General features: G+C 44.6%; 1 protein-coding gene across 1 annotated transcript in view; it reads left to right on the top strand.

Annotated features, from left to right (window-relative positions):
* The window catches only part of LOC126198952 (venom carboxylesterase-6-like), an 81,627-nt gene extending 60,206 nt beyond the window's left edge, over nucleotides 1-21,421 (top strand). Inside the window, exons 8-9 of the mRNA XM_049935597.1 lie at nucleotides 18,271-18,403; nucleotides 21,246-21,421. The gene's annotated coding sequence lies outside the window, so the exon portion shown is untranslated. The remainder of the gene's footprint in view (nucleotides 1-18,270; nucleotides 18,404-21,245) is intronic.
* Nucleotides 21,422-21,915: the final 494 nt, after the last annotated feature.

Genomic DNA, 21,915 nt, shown 5'->3' on the forward strand with positions numbered 1-21,915 from the left:
GCTGCCATACATCACAGCAACTAGAAATTCTGAGTCTTCCTGTATCCTCCTACAGTCACTCAATGACACCTCCTCGTACACCACAGCATTACCAGCAAACGATCGCAGATTATTTATGTATCTAGAACAGCGGTCCTTCACACTTTCCTTAGGCAATGCTGAGCCTTGCCTCGGATGAACGCTCGCCGGCGAGGACAACATACTGAGTCCTGTTACTTCTCTTCGAGTCATTCATACACCTAGGAACCTATTCCTTACACTTGTACCTTCCTTCGTAACGCTGTGGCTGAGCGGTTCTAGGCACTTTAGTCCGGAACCGCACTGCTGCTACGGTGGCAGGTTCGAATCCTGCTTCCGGCATGGATGTGTGTGATGTCCTTAAGTTAGTTAGGTTTCAGAAGTTCTTAGCGTAGAGGACTGATGACCTCAGATATTAAGTCCCACAGTGCTTGGAGCCATTTGAATTTTTCCTTAATAATCGGGAGCTGATGAACGCGCAGTTAAGCGCCTCACAAACCAAACATCATCCCTTCCTTAACAGTCTCAAATTGGGCGCCGTGTCAAACACTTATCGGAAACTTAGGAATGTGGAATCTGCCAGTTGCCCTTCGTCCATAGTTCGCAGTATGTCATGGGAGAATGAAGCAAGCAGAATTTCGCACGAGCAATGCTATCTAGAACCGTGCTGATCCGCGGACAGAAACTTTTCATCATCAAGCAAATTTATCATATTCGAGGTCAGAATATGTTCACGAACTCTGTAACAAACGGACGTTAAGGATATTGATCTGTAATTTGCGGGTCCGTTCTTTTCTTATAAAAAGCAGTCACATTCGCTTTTTACCGATCGCTTAAGCCGTCGGCACACGGACCGTGCATCCGAGCGTTGAGCGTTGAGCGTGCCGAGTTTCTGACGTCATAGCGTGGAACAGCACGCTCGGGAGTCTTTCGAACGTGCAGGGCAATATCTAGCCTGTCAGATGTTCTGAGCGTGCGTCTGAGCGTTGACCAACGAGCTGGCACTACGCCATCTACGTCACACGCACGCCGTCTCCCTGCAGTACAGAGTTGTTAGGCGCCATATTGGCATTCATTTCAAGCCTATATGTATATATGCTGTTTCTGAGCACCAGAAAGTTGAGAATCACTGGAAAACCCGTTGTTAACTGTGTGATTCGTTCCAATAAAATAATGAGAAACATCATATTCGTGGCAAAAGAATTATAGTAACTTGCGTATTACGAGAGTAGGCTATTTGAAGGCAGCGAAACACTGAAGATCCACCCAAAACGCATTGTTCTTGGTACAATTTGTTATAATTCAATTCAATTAGTAACATATCTACGATTAAGGTTTTCAGCAAGGAGTAATATAATATGATTACATGCTAAGGGTGTGTTGTTGGTTTAGCATAGTCTGCGTTCGGCAGGGCAGCAGTGCGCACCGCGCTCGGCCGTCCACGCCGCTGCGCGCGCGGAGTGTTTTGTTTACTTCCTCGTCACCGCGCTTGTCAGTCGAACAAGCTCTAATGGCCAAATCTTACAGGAAGAACACTCTTAAGTTCACCTTCTCAAATGAATACGCACGACCCAAAGCACTGGCCGTCGAACGCTTCCTACGCGAAGACGTGAAGATCCCTCGTGACGAACTCATCGGCATACACCTATCGATCATTAGCAGCGTCGTTTATGTTAAGATGACTTCCGACGCTGCCTGCAACGAGATTATTCAAAGGACGCGAAATGGACTAAAATTTCGGCACTCCGACGGAAACGTCGGGCCTGTGGATGTGGACCATGCAGGACTTGGCCTTCGGACGATCCGTGTATTCGAACTGCCTTTCGAGGTGAATGAAGATGAAGTCATCGCGGCGCTAAGCCCGTTCGGAAAAGTCCAGAGCCACGTAGCCGAGACATGGGCACAGTTTACGACGTATCCGGTGCTTAATGGTGTGAGACAAGTCCGAATCGATCTCAAACGGCACGTTCCATCGTACATTTCTATCGGCGGCTGCCGTGCGGTGGTCATTTACGACGGACAACATCGAACATGTTCCGGTTGTGGCAAAGAAGGCCACGTCCGTAATGAATGCCTGCAACGCCGCATCACACAACAAAGGCCCGACGATACGAACACCGACAGAACCACGACCACCCTTCCAGTCACCTATGCGGCGACACTGCACGTCCAGCCCACACAAGACGCCGTTCATGAGCGTATCTCTGGTCCGATATACCCGGAGGCGTCCCAGCTCCTTGACACCGGCGATGCCGCCCGTGAACATGTCCAACAGCCGGACACACCCACGCTAGAAGATCACAAGGATACCAATGAGAGTGTTCTGGAGAATGACGACCGCATCATAGCACCGACGGCTTTTGTACCGGAACTACGTGAATCTCTTCCTTCCTCAGACACCGAAGCTCATTGCCGAAAGCAGAAGTCGCCCAAACGACGAAAAAATCGCCGCAAGACATCAGAATCGACCATTGAGCCTCCTCCGCAGGACGAAGAGATGGCACATCACTCTGACGGAGAACACGATAACACTTTCTCCTTTGCCACGGAGACGCGTCATCCACGAGACGGTGAACCGTCCAACAGAGATCGTGCGCAAGCCCCGCGCCCAGAAGCCATGGAACATAGCACGCCTGTTGTCACCGACGCAATTGAGCCGACTCGGCCAGCGCTGCCACCTCTCGCCGATGTCAAACCTGTCGGACACTTTTCATGGGCGGATGACACGGATTTCCCACCTCCATCTGATGCGGACATGAGATCTGTTTCTCCGTTAGACCAACACTAAAATGGGGGAAGTTTCTACGGCGACTCCTGCGACTTCTATGGACTTCCAGCATCCACCACAGCAATCTTCACCAGCGACGAACCTATCGGCAGCACGGATCTCCCATCAGGCGTACCGAATAGCTACTATCAATACTAATAATATCGGCTCCCACGCTAAACTTCAATTGCTCCGTGACACGCTAAGAGCAGCGGACATCGACATCGCCCTGTTACAAGAACTGAGGACAGCGATTTGGACTGGGTGTTATGGATATGAGACGTACGCCGCCCCTGCAGCTATGGAACACACACGCGCAGCCATCCTCATCCGAGAAGGGATTGCAGTTTCCGATGTCGCTTACCTCCCAACAGCGCGAGGGGTGGCCATAACAGTTGAAGGACTCAAAATCATAAATCTCTACGCCCCATCGGGCACTGATAAACGGAGGGATCGTTCCCAGTTCTACGCAGAGGATATCACGCCTTTATTCCTCGGCCGAGCCGGCCGCGGTGGCCGTGCGGTTCAGGCGCTGCAGTCCGGAACCGCGGGACTGCTACGGTCGCAGGTTCGAATCCTGCCTCGGGCATGGATGTCTGTGATGTCCTTAGGTTGGTTAGGTTTAAGTAGTTCTAAGTTCTAGGGGACTGATGACCTAAGATGTTAAGTCCCATAGTGCTCAGAGCCATTTGAACCAGCCATTCCTCGGCCGATACGATCATCTCATCATAGGTGGAGATTTCAACTGTGTTCTCGAGCGCACAGACCAATACCCCCATTTCACCACATGTCCGGAACTTCGCTTCCTCGTCCGCCGCCTTCGTCTCCTCGACACTTGGCGAGTGTTACACGGCGACCGCCCGGGGTATACACACATCACGAGCCACTCCGCCAGCCGACTTGATAGAATATACATCTCTAACGCTCTAAAATCAGTTCTCCTCGACGCGGAACGTTGGCCGTCTGCCTTTCGGATCATGACATCTACATCTGTACCATGAACCTATGTCGACAATCTATATGGCGCAGTGCAGGACCTTGAAAACTCAATGACGCGCTACTGCGGGACCCTGAATGTCGACAACAGGTCACCGACACGTGGCACACCTGTGTTCAACGCGTTATGCGTTACGAGACCACACTGCAGTGGTGGTCGCTGTGGGCCAAACCGGCCATCCGACGCACGTTGACACACTATGGCAGAGCCAAAGCCAGGTGGAATCACCATACAACTGATTTCTACTATAGCGCTCTACGTGAACTCATGGATCAACCTCAATCCCCGGATCGTCTAAAAGAAGCTCAACGCATCAAGGCAAAGATTTTAACCTTGACCAGATGCCGTCTAGAGGGAGCTATTGTACGAGCACGCAGCCAAGATAGGATTAACGGTGAAGAACCTTCTATGCATCATGTTGTTGTTGTTGTTGTTGTGGTCTTCAGTCCTGAGACTGGTTTGATGCAGCTCTCCATGCTACTCTATCCTGTGCAAGCTTCTTCATCTCCCAGTACCTACTGCAACCTACATCCTTCTGAATCTGCTTTGTGTATTGATCTCTTGGTCTCCCTCTACGATTTTTACCCTCCACGCTGCCCTCCAATGCTAAATTTGTGATCCCTCGATGCCTCAGAACATGTCCTACCAACCGATCCCTTCTTCTAGTCAAGTTGTGCCACAAACTTCTCTTCTCCCCAATCCTATTCAATACCTCCTCATTAGTTACGTGATCTACCCACCTTATCTTCAGCATTCTTCTGTAGCACCACATTTCGAAAGCTTCTATTCTCTTCTTGTCCAAACTAGTTATCGTCCATGTCTCACTTCCATACATGGCTACACTCCATACAAATACTTTCAGAAACGACTTCCTGACACCTAAATCTATATTCGATGTTAACAAATTTCTCTTCTTGAGAAACGCTTTCCTTGCCATTGCCAGTCTACATTTTATATCCTCTCTACTTCGACCATCATCGGTTATTTTACTCCCCAAATAGCAAAGCTCCTTTACTACTTTAAGTGTCTCATTTCCTAATCTAATCCCCTCAGCATCACCCGATTTAATTTGACTACATTCCATTATCCTCGTTTTGCTTTTGTTGATGTTCATCTTATATCCTCCTTTCAAGACACTGTCCATTCCGTTCAACTGCTCTTCCAAGTCCTTTGCTGTCTCTGACAGAATTACAATGTCATCGGCGAACCTCAAAGTTTTTACTTCTTCTCCATGAATTTTAATTCCTACTCCGAATTTTTCTTTTGTTTCCTTTACTGCTTGCTCAATATACAGATTGAATAACATCGGGGAGAGGCTACAACCCTGTCTCACTCCTTTCTCAACCACTGCTTCCCTTTCATGCCCCTCGACTCTTATAACTGCCATCTGGTTACTGTACAAATTGTAAATAGCCTTTCGCTCCCTGTATTTTACCCCTGCCACCTTCAGAATTTGAAAGAGAGTATTCCAGTCAACATTGTCAAAAGCTTTCTCTAAGTCTACAAATGCTAGAAATGTAGGTTTGCCTTTTCTTAATCTTTCTTCCAAGATAAGTCGTAAGGTCAGTATTGCCTCACGTGTTCCAAAATTTCTACGGAATCCAAACTGATCTTCCCCGAGGTCGGCTTCTACCAGTTTTTCCATTCGTCTGTAAAGATTTCGCGTTAGTATTTTGCAGCTGTGACTTATTAAACTGATAGTTCGGTAATTTTCACATCTGTCAACACCTGCTTTCTTTGGGATTGGAATTATTATATTCTTCTTGAAGTCTGTGGGTATTTCGCCTGTCTCATACATCGTGCTCACCAGATGGTAGAGTTTTGTCATGACTGGCTCTCCCGAGGCCATCAGTAGTTCTAATGGAATGTTGTCTACTCCCGGGGCCTTGTTTTGACTCAGGTCTTTCAGTGCTCTGTCAAACTCTTCACGCAGTATCTTATCTCCCATTTCGTCTTCATCTACATCCTCTTCCATTTCCATAATATTGTCCTCAAGTACATCGCCCTTGTATAAACCCTCTATATACTCCTTCCATTTTTCTGCTTTCCCTTCTTTGCTTAGAACTGGGTTGCCATCTAAGCTCTTGATATTCATACAAGTGGTTCTCTTCTCTCCAAAGGTCTCTTTAATTTTCCTGTAGGCAGTATCTATCTTACCCCTAGTGAGACAAGCTTCTACATCCTTACATTTGTCCTCTAGCCATCCCTGCTTAGCCATTTTGCACTTCCTGTCGATTTCATTTTTGAGGCGTTTGTATTCCTTTTTGCCTGCTTCATTTACTGCATTTTTATATTTTCTCCTTTCATCAATTAAATTCAATATTTCTTCTGTTACCCAAGGATTTCTATTAGCCCTCGTCTTTTTACCTACTTGATCGTCTGCTGCCTTCACCACTTCATCCCTCAGAGCTACCCATTCTTCTTCTACTGTATTTCTTTCCCCCATTCCTGTCAATTGTTCCCTTATGCTCTCCCTGAAACTCTCTACAACCTCTGGTTCTTTGAGTTTATCCAAGTCCCATCTCCTTAAATTCCCACCTTTTTGCAGTTTCTTCAGTTTCAATCTGCAGTTCATAACCAATAGATTGTGGTCAGAATCCACATCTGCCCCAGGAAATGTCTTACAATTTAAAACCTGGTTCCTAAATCTCTGTCTTACCATTATATAATCTATCTGAAACCTGTCAGTATCTCCAGGCTTCTTCCATGTATACAGCCTCCTTTCATGATTCTTGAACCAAGTGTTAGCTATGATTACGTTATGCTCTGTGCAAAATTCTACAAGGCGGCTTCCTCTTTCATTCCTTCCCCCCAATCCATATTCACCTACTATGTTTCCTTCTCTCCCTTTTCCTACTGACGAATTCCAGTCACCCATGACTATTAAATTTTCGTCTCCCTTCACTACCTGAATAATTTCTTTTATCTCGTCATACATTTCATCTATTTCTTCATCATCTGCAGAGCTAGTTGGCATATAAACTTGTACTACTGTAGTAGGCATGGGCTTTGTGTCTATCTTGGCCACAATAATGCGTTCACTATGCTGTTTGTAGTAGTTAACCCGCACTCCTATTTTTTTATTCATTATTAAACCTACTCCTGCATTACCCCTATTTGATTTTGTATTTATAACCCTGTAATCACCTGACCAAAAGTCTTGTTCCTCCTGCCACCGAACTTCACTAATTCCCACTATATCTAACTTTAACCTATCCATCTCCCTTTTTAAATTTTCTAACCTACCTGCCCGATTAAGTGATCTGACATTCCACGCTCCGATCCGTAGAACGCCAGTTTTCTTTCTCCTGATAACGACGTCCTCTTGAGTAGTCCCCGCCCGGAGATCCGAATGGGGGACTATTTTACCTCCGGAATATTTTACCCAAGAGGACGCCATCATCATTTAATCATACAGTAGAGCTGCATGTCCTCGGGAAAAATTATGGCTGTAGTTTCCCCTTGCTTTCAGCCGTTCGCAGTACCAGCACAGCAAGGCCGTTTTGGTTAATGTTACAAGGCCAGGTCAGTCAATCATCCAGACTGTTGGCCCTGCAACTACTGAAAAGGCTGCTGCCCCTCTTCAGGAACCACATGTTTGTCTGGCCTCTCAACAGATACCCCTCCGTTGTGGTTGCACCTACGGTACGGCCATCTGTATCGCTGAGGCACGCAAGCCTCCCCACCAACGGCAAGGTCCATGGTTCATGGGGGGGCTATGCATCATATTATTCAAAATGTTCGTCGACGCCGACAGGCCTTAATGAAAACTTTAGACTTACCTGATGGACAACGGCTGACTTCGCAAGCTACCATTGCGGATGCATTCACAACGCACTATAGACTTTTCTATCAAGAAGTACCTGCTGGTGCAGAGGCCATTGCTGAGGTTGCCCAGGAGACACTTGGTACTCTCAACGCAGCAGCTGCAACCCTCCTGACTTCTGAAGTGACCACCGACGACGTCCAAGGCGCTGTGGCCAAAGGGTCTCTGAATCGATCTCCCGGCCCGGATGGTTATCTCTCGAATTTTACAGAACCTTCCAAGATTTGATGATGCCACGATGGAGGGACATGTACTGGGAACTTTTGTCCGGCGCGGCGAACCCGCCACCAATGTTCATGGAAGGCTTACTTGTACCAGTCCCGAAACCCGCAGGAGGAACACGACTCGACAGTTATCGGCCGATCACGTTACTCAATTCCGACTTCAAGATTTTCACACGCCTTCTAGCAGTGCGACTCAAACATGTCTTACGAGACATTGTTTCCCACGAACAAACATCTTTAGGCGGCGATCGTAATATACAGACAGCCCTCAGTGAATATCGAGATGTGATCGTCGTGGCAACACACTCGCGACTGCCCGGCGCTTTAATCTCCATCGACTTCAAACAAGCGTTTGACCGCGTCAATCGTGCATTCCTCAACGCAGTGATGGACCGAATGGCAACTCCCCCGACGTTCATGCAAGTGATTATGCGGCTCCTTCGTGGAGCAACGTCCAGACTTCTCGTCAACGGCAGACTTACAGAACCTATACGGATTGAACGCTCAGTACGGCAGGATTGCCCTTTGTCGACGGTGCTTTATGGCATTGCGATGGAACCACTAATTTGCGGATTACGGCGACGTTTGACAGGTATTCCACTCCGGGATCATACGTTCCGCTGCCGAGCTTACGCGGACGACTTGGCCCTCGTCGTACGTTCAGCGGCCGACGTACAAGCTGCGATGCAGTGGATTACCCGTTACAGTGCAGGGGCAGGGAGCGCTATGAACGTGGCAAAATCATGCGCCATGAAGATCGGCCGCGGCCTTCCCACAGACAGCGTAGTCCCATTTCAACTGGTGGACACCCTTCGCTGTCTCGGGTTGGTGTACACGCGAGACATTCGCCGCACCTCGGCGATCAATTTTCGGGCGCTGCTGCAACGCATCCGGGCCAACATACAAAATCACATACTACGCCCGCTGAATATGTGCCAGAGAGTCACCTTCGTCAATACCCATCTGGCAGCCCGGATACCCCATATAGCGCAGATTCTGCCCATCACTGCGACAATGGCGGCCAGATTACAGGCGGCTTTCGGCTATTTCATTTGTTCTGGACACATCTTCAAAGTCCAGTATGAAGCTCTCACCTTACCGAAGCGGGATGGTGGCCTCGATCTGGTTAATGTGAGAACCAGGACTACGGCACTTTACACCAATTCTATGCTCCGGTTATGGAAAAGCCAAAATGCTAGTTTTACTGGAATGTTGACCACCGAGCTCGCACCAGTTTCGAGACGTCCACCGACATCTTTGGCACACATCCTACCTCCGATGTCACATATCGGCCGTTTCTTTTTGGAGAACGGCTACATATGCACCGAGCTCCCCAGGACCAGGAAGACGACCACCCGCGACATCTACCGCCTTCTCCGAAAGTCTCCACCCCGCAACCCCGTCGAAACACGTCACCCCCAGGTTTCATGGCCTCCAGTTTGGAAAACGATCCACCAACCATATCACACCACTGACACCACCTCTATGTGGTACCTTCTCGTCAACGGCAAGTATACTACAAGACAGAAACTGCATCGCATTGCACTGGTGGACTCACCCCTGTGCCTCAAGTGCAATGTCGAAGATACAGATTTACATCGTTTTGAGTGTGGGCCAGCAGCAGCTGTCTGGACCCTCGTACAGAAGATTGTGGCTTTCTACCTCCGAGTACCACCACATCACGTTTCTCCTACCATGATGATATATCCCGACACGACCTACTTTCCATCGGCTAAGTGGCACGCCATCACATGGATCAGTGGCATGGCTGTCAACTACCTCTTCCGGGACGACATCGTCGATCCGGCGGATTTTTGGACACGTCTCCAAGTACATCACCATTCCCTTCGCCGACATCGACACTATTGGGCCACTTTCGCGAACTATTTACAGAGTATTTTCACCAACCCGCCTCAATGCTGGAATCTCAACGAACCGTGCCAGCCAAGAATGGACGATCCCACGTTCCCCTTCAATGGTCAATGATAGAATGCATTTTTCTCTGATGGCGCGCCAAAGTGGAGCATGCCGCGGAAAGTATTCCTATTTTATTTCACTTCTCTTTTCTCATCCTCTTCTAAGTTTTTTTTTTCTCCTGACACATGTTTATCCTCTCTATCTGCGGCATATTTGTTTTCTTTCTCCTGTGCTCCCCCCCCCCCCCCCAAAAAAAAGGCTGTTGCGGAAATATAGCTACCTTTTATGTTTTCCGTTTTCGAAGGATATTGTGTTATTTTATGAAGAACGTCGTCTTTTATTTTCATACACAAGAGGTTTTTATTTGTTTTCTTAAAAAAAAACAAAAAAATGCGTAATGAGTAGCGTCACGTTCCCATTTTAAGTTGAATGTAAGGGCGGTGATTTGCGTCTTGACAGGTGCAAAATGTTTTTCCTAACATTCACGTTTTTATTAGGTTCTGATATTTCATTATTAGTTTAATACAAGTATATACTAGAATATTTGATGTTACGTAAATATAAGTTCACCTTTCTTTGAGAGGCCGGCCGGTGTGGCCGAGCGGTTCTAGGCGCTTCAGTCTGGAACCGCGTGACCGCTAATGTCACAGGTTCGAATCCTGCCTCGGGCATGGATGTGTGTGATGTCCTTAGGTTAGTTAGGTTTAAGTAGTTCTAAGTTTTAGGGGACTGATGTTAACTCCCATAGTGCTCAAAGGATTTGAATCTTTTTTTTTTTCAGGGGTGACTTTGTTCGATTAGTCTACAGGACAGCTTGCGTTACTTGTATAAAGATACTTTGCTCCTTTTTCTTTTACGTTTCGTAATTCACATGTTGCAAAGGTTCTACTACTGGAAAGGAACGGTGATCAAGTAAGACTGACCTTGGGGTTTTACTAAAAACGTGGGAATGATGAAAAAATGTTCAAATGTATGTGAAATCTTGTGGGACTCAACTGATAAGGTCATCAGTCCCTAAGCTTAGACACTACTTAACCTAAATTATCCTAAAGACAAACATACACACCCTTTCCCGAGGGAGGACTCGAACCTCCGCCGGGACCAGCTGCACAATCCATGTGGGAAAGATAAAATAACGCTTATCTTATGTGGAAAACTATTGCAAATTTGTGTCACACTGTTTGTAATGGAAGTTTTATGAGCCTGTGTCCTTGTTGATTGTGTATATTACAGGGTGTTTCAAAAATGACCGGTATATTTGAAACGGCAATAAAAACTAAACGAGAAGCTATAGAAATACACCGTTTGTTGCAATATGCTTGGGACAACAGTACATTTTCAGGCGGACAAACTTTCGAAATTACAGTAGTTACAATTTTCAACAACAGGTGGCGCTGCAAGTGATGTGAAAGATATAGAAGACAACGCAGTCTGTGGGTGCGCCATTCTGTACGTCGTCTTTCTGCTGTAAGCGTGTGCTGTTCACAACGTGCAAGTGTGCTGTAGACAACATGGTTTATTCCTTAGAACAGAGGATTTTTCTGGTGTTGGAATTCCACCGCCTAGAACACAGTGTTGTTGCAACAAGACGAAGTTTTCAACGGAGGTTTAATGTAACCAAAGGACCGAAAAGCGATACAATAAAGGATCTGTTTGAAAAATTTCAACGGACTGGGAACGTGACGGATGAACGTGCTGGAAAGGTAGGGCGACCGCGTACGGCAACCACAGAGGGCAACGCGCAGCTAGTGCAGCAGGTGATCCAACAGCGGCCTCGGGTTTCCGTTCGCCGTGTTGCAGCTGCGGTCCAAATGACGCCAACGTCCACGTATCGTCTCATGCGCCAGAGTTTACACCTCTATCCATACAAAATTCAAACGCGGCAACCCCTCAGCGCCGCTACCATTGCTGCACGAGAGACATTCGCTAACGATATAGTGCACAGGATTGATGACGGCGATATGCATGTGGGCAGCATTTGGTTTACTGACGAAGCTTATTTTTACCTGGACGGCTTCGTCAATAAACAGAACTGGCGCATATGGGGAACCGAAAAGCCCCATGTTGCAGTCCCATCGTCCCTGCATCCTCAAAAAGTACTGGTCTGGGCCGTCATTTCTTCCAAAGGAATCATTGGCCCATTTTTCAGATCCGAAACGATTACTGCATCACGCTATCTGGACATTCTTCGTGAATTTGTGGCGGTACAAACTGCCTTAGACGACACTGCGAACACCTCGTGGTTTATGCAAAATGGTGCCCGGCCACATCGCACGGCCGATGTCTTTCATTTCCTGAATGAATATTTCGATGATCGTGTGATTGCTTTGGGCTATCCGAAACATACAGGAGGCGGCGTGGATTGGCCTCCCTATTCGTCAGACATGAACCCCTGTGACTTCTTTCTGTGGGGACACTTGAAAGACCAGGTGTACCGCCAGAATCCAGAAACAATTGAACAGCTGAAGCAGTACATCTCATCTGCATGTGAAGCCATTCCGCCAGACACGTTGTCAAAGGTTTCGGGTAATTTCATTCAGAGACTACGCCATATTATTGCTACGCATGGTGGATATGTGGAAAATATCGTACTATAGAGTTTCTCAGACCGCAGCGCCATCTGTTGTTGAAAATTGTAACTACTGTAATTTCGAAAGTTTGTCTGCCTGAAAATATACTGTTGTCCCAAGCATATTGCAACAAACGGTGTATTTCTATCGCTGCTCGTCTAGTTTTTATTGCCGTTTCAAATATACCGGTCATTTTTGAAACACCCTGTAAATATAGAACAACGCGACTAGGTTACGGAAAATCGAGCAAACGTGCGTTTTAATAGGGCTAACATGGGAATTTTACGCGCGCCCGTTGAGTAAACAGTGTGATTTACGAACAGTAACATCCCACAACTGCCGCTGGTGTGCGTCGCGATCGCGTATACCACGTCGGGGCCCACGTACCGTATACCGAGCGAGGTTGCGCAGTGGTTAGACACTGGACTCGCATTCGGGAGGACGATGGTTCAATCCCGCGTCCGGCCATCCTGATTTAGGTTTTCCGTGATTTCCCTAAATCGCTCCAGGCAAATGCCGGGATGGTTCCTTTCAAAGGGCACGACCGACTTCCTTCCCCGTCCTTCCCTAATCCGATGAGACCGATGACCTCGCTGTCTGGTCTCCTTCCCCAAAACAACCAACCAACCAACCAACCCACGTACCGTATGCACAAGTCGCATCGTTCCTGAGCGTTCAGCAGCACGTTGAACTCGGCACGCTCAACGTTGAAGTTCGACAGCACGGTCCGTGTGCCGACGGCTTTAGGCGAGAAAATCGCGATGAGTGCAAGTTAAGTGGGGGGCAAATGCCGTAGACTATGCTTCGTAAAACGGAACTGGATTTCCATCCGCACCTGGCGACTTATTTGTTTTCAACTCTTTCAGCTGTTTCTCTACGCCAGGGATGCGCATTACTATGTCATCCATCCTAGAGTCTGTGCGACGGTCAAACGAATCTTGAACGCGGAATTTAACTTCCGCTATCCTTTTGCTGTGTTCTACTGTTATACCAGACTGGTCTCCGAGTGACTGGACAGAAGCCTTCGACCTGCTTATCGACTGCACATAGAGCCAGAATTTTCTCGGGTTCTCGGCAATATCTTTTTCTTACATTATCCTAGGATACGCAAGATGGTATCTTATCATTAAGGATATGCAAACGAGATGTACCATTCTTGCCACATACTGGCGAGTACTCAGCATCTCTTTAACGACTATCATATCATGCTTTTTGTAATTTCCAGTGGCTCTCAGCATGATGATTGCAGGAGATGCTGACGTATGGGTCTCGATAATAATAATCACAGTTTCTGTTATCTGTGACTCTTCATCGGTTCGACTAGGGACACCTTGACGTCGATCTGAGCACCCCAGACAGTGACAAAACTTGTCGCCGAACAACAAAGAATGCATTCAGTGCCCCAGTTGAGTTTGTTTGTACACAACGCAAGTCTCTGTTGCCTGTGGCACGGCATCTGCGGTATACGTTGCAGGGTAATTCGAGATCTCAGTCCAGCTTCCAGTACACCGTTACAGACGCTTAGTGGCTGTAACCTCTGCCCGGATTTCACCTCTGATATCGGTCTATTTTCCAGAGCCAGTCGAACAATCCCACGATCCTCTCGTGGTGTACTCCTTCTGGAAGTATCCACACTTATTATTGTTGGAACACTGTTATATTGAACCCGTCTCGTCACCACCCTTTCTGCAGTCAGTTTTCTGTCTGTGCGGTCTGTCGGAATGCTCCTATCTCCCTCATGCCAGTGACTCGACCGATCTCGAAGTGCAAAAGATGGTGAAAAGCTAAATGCGCACGCTGTCTGGGCATGCTTTCATCCGATCTCCACCTGCAAAGTTCCATAAACAATAGGTACATTCGATAGCCATAATATACTAACGATTCTTAATTTGCAGGAATTACCTTTTTCTGTGCTGGAAATAATGGACACACTACACAGCCACTGAAACGCTGGTACCGTTCTGTAATGGTGTTCATGATGTAAAATTTTTCCGTCAGTGTGTCTTACCGAAGAGGTACGCGAACTGTGATCTCAGTGGCAGAGCGTGTTTCAGCGTTTTCTCTCTCACACACCCACGACAGCAAAAAAGGAAAATAAGGGCTTGAGCAGCAGGCAGATTAATAAGTGAAATCGCGAATCCACCGGTGACCGCCGCTGTGGTTCAGAATATTCAGTATACGGATGCATTCTAAAGGGGTTTTAAAAAATACGTGGCAATATTTCACGACAAGGTTCAGCACATGCAGAAGATAGAGAAAGATGAACAGGGGTCCAGGAATGGATATTTACTGAGATACGAGACAGGGAAGTCGATTACTTAATGTATGAGAAACTCCAGTTCATTTTCACAATGCTGCAACCAGTTCACTGCCTTACAAGATGTGTTCGAAATACTCGCCCTCAGACAGGCTTCTGTTCGCCGCCATAGGGAGACACGAACACGTTCAGAAACTCCACGGGTTGTACACATTCTTTGACTTCCCGCCTGAATTCTTACAAGAAGTGATGCTTCATTCTCCACACGTGTAGCAGACATCAACGCCTCCAAACGGCCCCATAAGAAAAATTCCAACAGGTTTAAATCGCGTGAGAGTCGGGGCCAAACAGTTGGTCCACCTCTACCTAACCCACGTTAGCATGGTGGCGAGTCGAGTGTTGGCGGACGATAACACTAAAACGGGCAGTGTCACCATCATGCACGAAGTTCATCAGTTGCCGGAGTTGTAGTGAAAGGTCTTCTAATACAACAGGCAACCTTCTGCGCAAGAACCGTCTGTCCCTCACATAAGCGGTAGTGGACTTCTTGAAACGTCTTCCTGTCAGGGCACCGGCGATCTGGATATCGTTCGTGACGCAACTGAAGTGGTTTATGGCACTGCCATTCACCCTCCTCTACATGAAATGCATCGATGGCATACTCAGGATTTGAATACAACATCGTCTAAAACATTACGTAGAGCAGAGTCAGCGTTCACATTCCAACACTACAGCAGCACGTAACCCGTTCACCTTACGAATGACGCAGCGATGTACGTGCTACCAGGGTTGTACCGTGTTGTCCGCCATGGATCGACACGGTATCGTCACATAGGACTGCGGGATCACTAGGGTGAGTTTGTAGGAAGCGACGTCCATGTCCCTTATCTCAATAGTTATTTAATTTGCCATGAAGTATGAGACCAGCATACACTCCTCTGCATTCTGAAATTTCATGAAAGCGTGCGCTCCATTGCAGATTATAAGATTCGTTGCGGTATAGAAGTATAATGACAAAAATGAGTGCTTCTTCAGCAGAAAAATATCAGCAGTCTGTCAGACACGTTTTACTAAATATCTGGAAATAAACCCAGCTGATATATCATTCTCGTTAACGCCATGTGGATGAGAATCTGCACATTAAAAAAGGTTATAATGTGCTATTTTTCATACACGTGACAATTTGGAATGAGGTTTCGCGTAAAATGTACACATTTGCACAACAAAAATGTTTTAAGACCTGAAGATGATAGAAAAGTCTGTCGAAACCGTTTGTCTTAAATAAGGAATTATTTTATGCGATCTAGGCTGTTGAATGTCATTTAGTAAGTAATCCCTTCAGCAATTTATCTCTTCTAAGTCTCCTGCAGTAACAATCCTCGACATTCCGTCTTAAATATTCCATATTTCAAAATTTCATACAATTTTTGCCTTACGGCTCTCTTCATTTTCAAAGCAGTTAGTTTAGAAACCCCCAAGCAAATGCCCTACTTTATGTCCTACGAAGGCTTTCCAGAGAATTCTTTGGTCGTCTATTGCCTCCCTATAAACTGAATTCAAATTGTTCGACATTTGAAACAATTGTTGTTGTAGTCTGCAGTCAGAAGATTGGTCTCACGCAGATCTGCATGCTAGTCTATCCTGTGCAAGCTTCTTCATCTCTGTACCTATTGCAACCTACATGCATTTGAGCCCGCTTTTTGTAATTTAAACTATAGTCTCCCTCTATAACCCCTCCTCCTCCACCGCTCCCCCTCCCCCCCTCCCCCCCTCCCCACACACACACACACTCAGAGTTCCTTCCATTACCAAACTGACGATTTCTAGACGCAGCAGGATCTGTCCTATCAACTTAGGCCTTCTCTTAGTCAAGTGGTTCCATAAATTTCTGTTTTCTCCAATTCGATTCAGTACCTCGTCATCTGTTGTTCGATCTACCCACTTAATCTTCAGCATTTTTGTATGAAGCTTTATTTGTGAAGCTTCTATTGTCGTCTTGTCAGAATTCCTTAACTTGCCCTGAAGATGATAGAAAAGTCTGTCGAAACCGTTTGTCTTAAATAAGGAATTATTTTATGCGATCTAGGCTGTTGAATGTCATTTAGTAAGTAATCCCTTCAGCAATTTACCTCTTCTAAGTCTCCTGCAGTAACAATCCTCGACACTCCGTCTTAAATATTCCATATTTCAAAATTTCATACAATTTTTGCCTTACGGCTTTAATCCAGACAAATAGCTTCAGAAAGACTACCAAACACATTCATTTATATTAGAAGTAAATATATTTTTCTTTTTCAGAAATGCTTTTGCTCCTATTGCCGTTAATAATCTACTCGTCCCCTTCGTTTAACAGAAACGTAAGGTTTTCGTTTATCATGAATGATCAACGATTTAATAACACCTTCGTTGTAATTAATTCCCATCTCTACATCCGCTAAATCGATATGGATGGAAATGTTTTTTGCCAAGAGATGCAGTATTTTATCCTGGGCTAGTGAGTTGCCTAACAAAATGTCGACGGGAATTTCCGGAAAAGATGTTTAGTAGAAGGTCACTAGAGTGTTTATCGACATCATCAGCTCCAAAGGCGTGCGTCTTCCAGCCTCAAGTTGACTGAAAAGTCCTCATATCAACCACGGCGTGATCCGCGACTTCAGACGCTAAGTTTTCTAAGCTCCCACTGAAGCGTTCCACCATTTCGGCTATAGATGTAGGTGGTGACAGAAATATTTGTAGTAATTTTAATACACATTTTTCGCTTATCTTCACCCAGGTCATTTCCCGTTATAACTTTTTAAACCTCTCTAAAAACTACTGACAGTAAATATGCGTCCACCATTGGTATATAACCCAGAATTTAATATTTCGTTGCTATTTATTTCTAGCTTTAGTCAGTTTTCTGTATCAGTTATTACTTGTGCGTGCCACCAGACATTAGTGGGAGTAATCTTTCAGTACACGTACAGTGCACGATTATCAGTCTTGGTTATGCTAACTAAACGTAACTGTTCGCCTCAGGCTGCAATTCTGTGACTTGTCTTTTACTGACCTGTCGGTGGCTCTTCCCCCTGCAGGTCATATCTGTTTTGTAAAGAAACCGCTTAAAGGCCATACGGAGGGGTTTCCTCACCTAAAATTAGTGGCTTCAGTTTCACCCTTCATATCATTCATTTTGGATGTAACCGATGACAACATGAGGTGCTTCGACTATCGAGTATCCGTCTTACAACTTATCTAAGTACAACGATGAGAGAAGAGCTCAGTTCATACGACACACCCTGATGCGCCAAGGAATCGTCAATTTGGTAATGGAAGGAAGTGTGTGTGTGTGTATGTGGGGGGGACTATAGAGGGAAACTACAGCTTAAATACAGTAAGTGGGTTCAAATGGAAGTAGGTTCCAGTAGTTACAGAGATGAAGAGGCTTGCACGACTGTGCATTATACATTGTGCCTACGAACACTTTCATGCTAGCTATGTGATCTGAGTTATACTACAAATTTAACACATATTTTCAGGCTCTACTACACTATGTAACCATCAGCGTCGACTAGAGAAATTGTTCAACACTTCACAGAGTTTTCAGTAACGATACCTCTGATATATACCTCACGGTGTGGTACAGTTAGCGAAAAATGTATTTGCAAATAAGGTAATTTAAGGCCATCTAGTTTGATGTACAAATATTTTGCAGGTATGCAACATGGAGGAGAAGGTTCATATCTATTTCCGAGCGTCTTACTTGGACCAGACACGGACCCTAATTCCAACGATGGGAAGGTAGCAGATCAGTTGACAAGAATATGGACCAATTTCGCTGAATATGGGTGAGTCGCCTCCTTTAGTATTCTGCTTACTTTATCACAGCTGACAATACGTTCTTGAATAATTTATTACCTGAAATGAAAATTAATCAGTCGCTTTTGTAATATAAAGGTGAAAGCATGGTAAGTGTGTATCCGAAAACCTAATATGATGATGAGGAAACCAAAAAATATTTACTGAACCCGACAAGTCGGCTGTTATTATAGCGGTAAGATGATCAGCTGCTGTAAAAGACCGTCAGACAAGCTACGACAGGTGATTGCGCTAACAACTAGAACTTAAATCTCTAGCTGTCTCGGTTGATCTCTCTTGTGTGTATGATAATATTCTAGAGAGCGGAGTGGTGCGTCGTTTTCCTTTTTTGTGTTAGTGTGTTTTCGGAAACACTGTATTTAAAATCTTCAAAAATGTTACGCCTGTCTGCTGCAACAGTGCGGATTGTGATTTTTTCTAGAATCAGTACAGCATGTGTGGCATATGCTTTCGAATATGATACAAGAACCATGTGAAAATCTGCAAAAATGTCAAGAAATCACAATAAGTTAGGTATGTCAATTAGTGTAGTTTTGTGGACCACGCATAATAACAACTGTTGTAGAGGATTTAATTTCCTTCAATATTTGCACAAAATATCTATAATTACGTCCCATATTCGCTGAGAAATCTAGCATTAACAATTTTAGTAAAAATGGACTCGAAACTGAAAATACCATTCCCAGTTAAAAATGGTATTCCTGAATATAATATCATCTTATGAAATATATACATTATGTATGAGATATATACATGTGGCCCATGAGCTTCATGTAATTTCTGGGAATAAGTATTTACATAAGATCAATTTTTAACTTAAAATTTCGTATAGATCATCAAAGTAAAATTTAATATCCGTTTTTAAGTTTTATTTTACTGAAAAATAAGTATATATGAAAGGGTTTAAAATTAACGATTTCCTTTTTAAAAAATACTTGTTCCCACAAATTATATGAATCTCATGAAAGCGTGTACATATTTAATATATAGTTGCTTAACGATGATATTACACTCAATACTAGTTCTAAAAATGCCTATTCCCAAGAAATTACACGAATCTCACGAACTACATGTATCTACTCATATATAATGGCTTGAAAACGGTGGTTTTACATTCAGGAATACTCTTTTTGACTGACGATGGTATTTTCAGTTTCGAGTCCACTTTCACTAAAACTGTCAGTGCAAATTTCTCAGCACGTATAGGGAGTAACTACAAATATTTCGCATGAATCTTGAGGGAAATTAAGTTATCCAAAACACTGACTATTATACACCGTGCTCAAAACTGAACTAAAAAAATTATTACGGCGGAAACTTTGACATATCTTTTTGTCATTTCATGACATTTTTGCAGGTTTTCACAGCCTCGTATCTAAGCAGCTGTTCCGAATTTTCCAACACGTTATGCATCAAACTTGCAGCTTATTTAACCTCATTAAAACTGCCGGTGAATATTTTTAACTAAAATTCACTAGAAGCACCTTACTGAGGAAAAAAGTGCCATTTCTTAGCGCTTTTTCAAGAGAGCGGATAATGCACACAGGATAGAAGACCTAAGACTTGGATTTTTCACGAAAGGCGTAACATAAACAACGTACCTGAAAATAAAAAACCTCCACCTTTTGCAACCCGACCACTTTTTCAGTGCCATCTCTACTGGGATACTTCCCAAGCAAGCCGTGCTGAGTAAAGGTCGATGGACTCAGCTGGTCATTTCTCACGCTAAAGTATTTGTTGTTGAAAATATTCATGTACTAGCGAATCCCCGTGTAATCTAGATTTAATCGTCTTGTAGAATTCTGTTATATTCTACTGCAGAAGTATATATTGGAAAATAAGCTTCAGTCATCTCATCTGCACACACCTCTGCAGTCCAAAGTGTATGTTGAGATATGTGCGTTCTTCTAAAAAAACTGCTGTTTTATATACGTACACATCCTCACTCACAGACATTCTATTCACTGACCTCGGCATATCAAAACACTGTTTCTTGTTGACTTAAGAGTCGTTTACTTATTTATTTATTTCAGACATACATTATTTCACCAGGTAAAATCATTGCACACCGTGTTACAAACTGAGCATTGGATTCATTTCATAATAATATGTAAAAACTCAACCAAACGAGATAAGGGATCAACAAAGTACATTAATCTGACTCCACCATTAGGTTTAGATCTACAAACCAAAGAAACAGAACATTCGTACGCAGTATAAGTTCAGCGCTCTTTCAAACACTTGCCCTCGTGACAAGTTTATAAACTATAGATTGTAGGTTAATGTTACCACATTCAGTCTTTGGACATATAACACAAAAGTTTGGTGAATGTCCCTTGACCTACTTTGGTTACTCGTATGGACAAACAGCATTGTCAAAATTTAGGAACAACAGAAGAAAAGTATTTAACGACCAGTGACCTCTGACTGACTCTCAGCTGCCTCTAGTGCTGTTCGTCCAGTGAATATGACACCCCGACGCCATCTGGCAACGTTGTCCGTCCCACCTGTCTCCTCTCATTCACACTGCACCGGCGCTCTCCAGCTCCCAGACATCCAGTTTCCACCTGTGTGCGTATAACGCTTGTTCTTCGCAGCGACGTCGGTTGTTGTATCGTAATTTTGTGCAACAGCACCAATACAATCACGTTTCGGCTTTGATCTCAATAACTTCTCTGATTGTGGATGTTATTGCCATTTCTCATTCCGTTATGGCAACTACTGCATTTTCGTTTTCATTTTATTTTTAGGCGCTAAAAAAGGAGTTTCAGTTTCCATAATGTATCAAACGGCTGTCATTTTACCTTCCAGCGATCCAGCACCATCTGGAAATCCGGCAGTGTGGGAGAGGTTCACGGCAAATGCTACCAACTATCTGGATATGGAACTGGAATTTGCGACACGTCAAGACATGCTGAAGGAACGGATGGATTTCTGGAGAGAACTTCTATCGTCACAATGAGTTCCATGCTGTGGTACACATTGTTTACTCGACGTAAAATAAAAGTTATTTGTCTTTGATGTTTAAAAAATTGTATCATTGCAACATAAAACACAGTTCCATTCCATGTTCCGTTCCACAGTTCCTCTGTCGAATTTCAAGAGTTCGCTGGTCAATCAGTGATTCAGCATTCGTAATCCTGAAGTAAATGAGATGTAAATTACTTCTATTGGTAAAATACAGAAAAGTTGCAGAATTTTGATCCAGCTGTGTCTCAAGTCACCTTTACGTACTGTACGTAGCACACTCTTAACCCAGTTTTACCGTAATAATTGTTTGCAGTGATAAATGGGCTCTTTCCTAAAATATCAAGCTATATTTGATATTCGCCTCCACCTGTTTCTTGCCCAGGAATTAAATTATTTATTTATTATTGCTTACAATTCCAGCACCCGTTACCTGGAATTTAACACCAGTCGTATTTCCACGTAGCTACAAAAAATTGTGTATGACAATAATTAACATTCGCTTCAAGAGTTG

The sequence above is a fragment of the Schistocerca nitens genome, chromosome 8 (genome assembly GCF_023898315.1).
Source record: "Schistocerca nitens isolate TAMUIC-IGC-003100 chromosome 8, iqSchNite1.1, whole genome shotgun sequence".
Taxonomy (NCBI): domain Eukaryota; kingdom Metazoa; phylum Arthropoda; class Insecta; order Orthoptera; family Acrididae; genus Schistocerca; species Schistocerca nitens.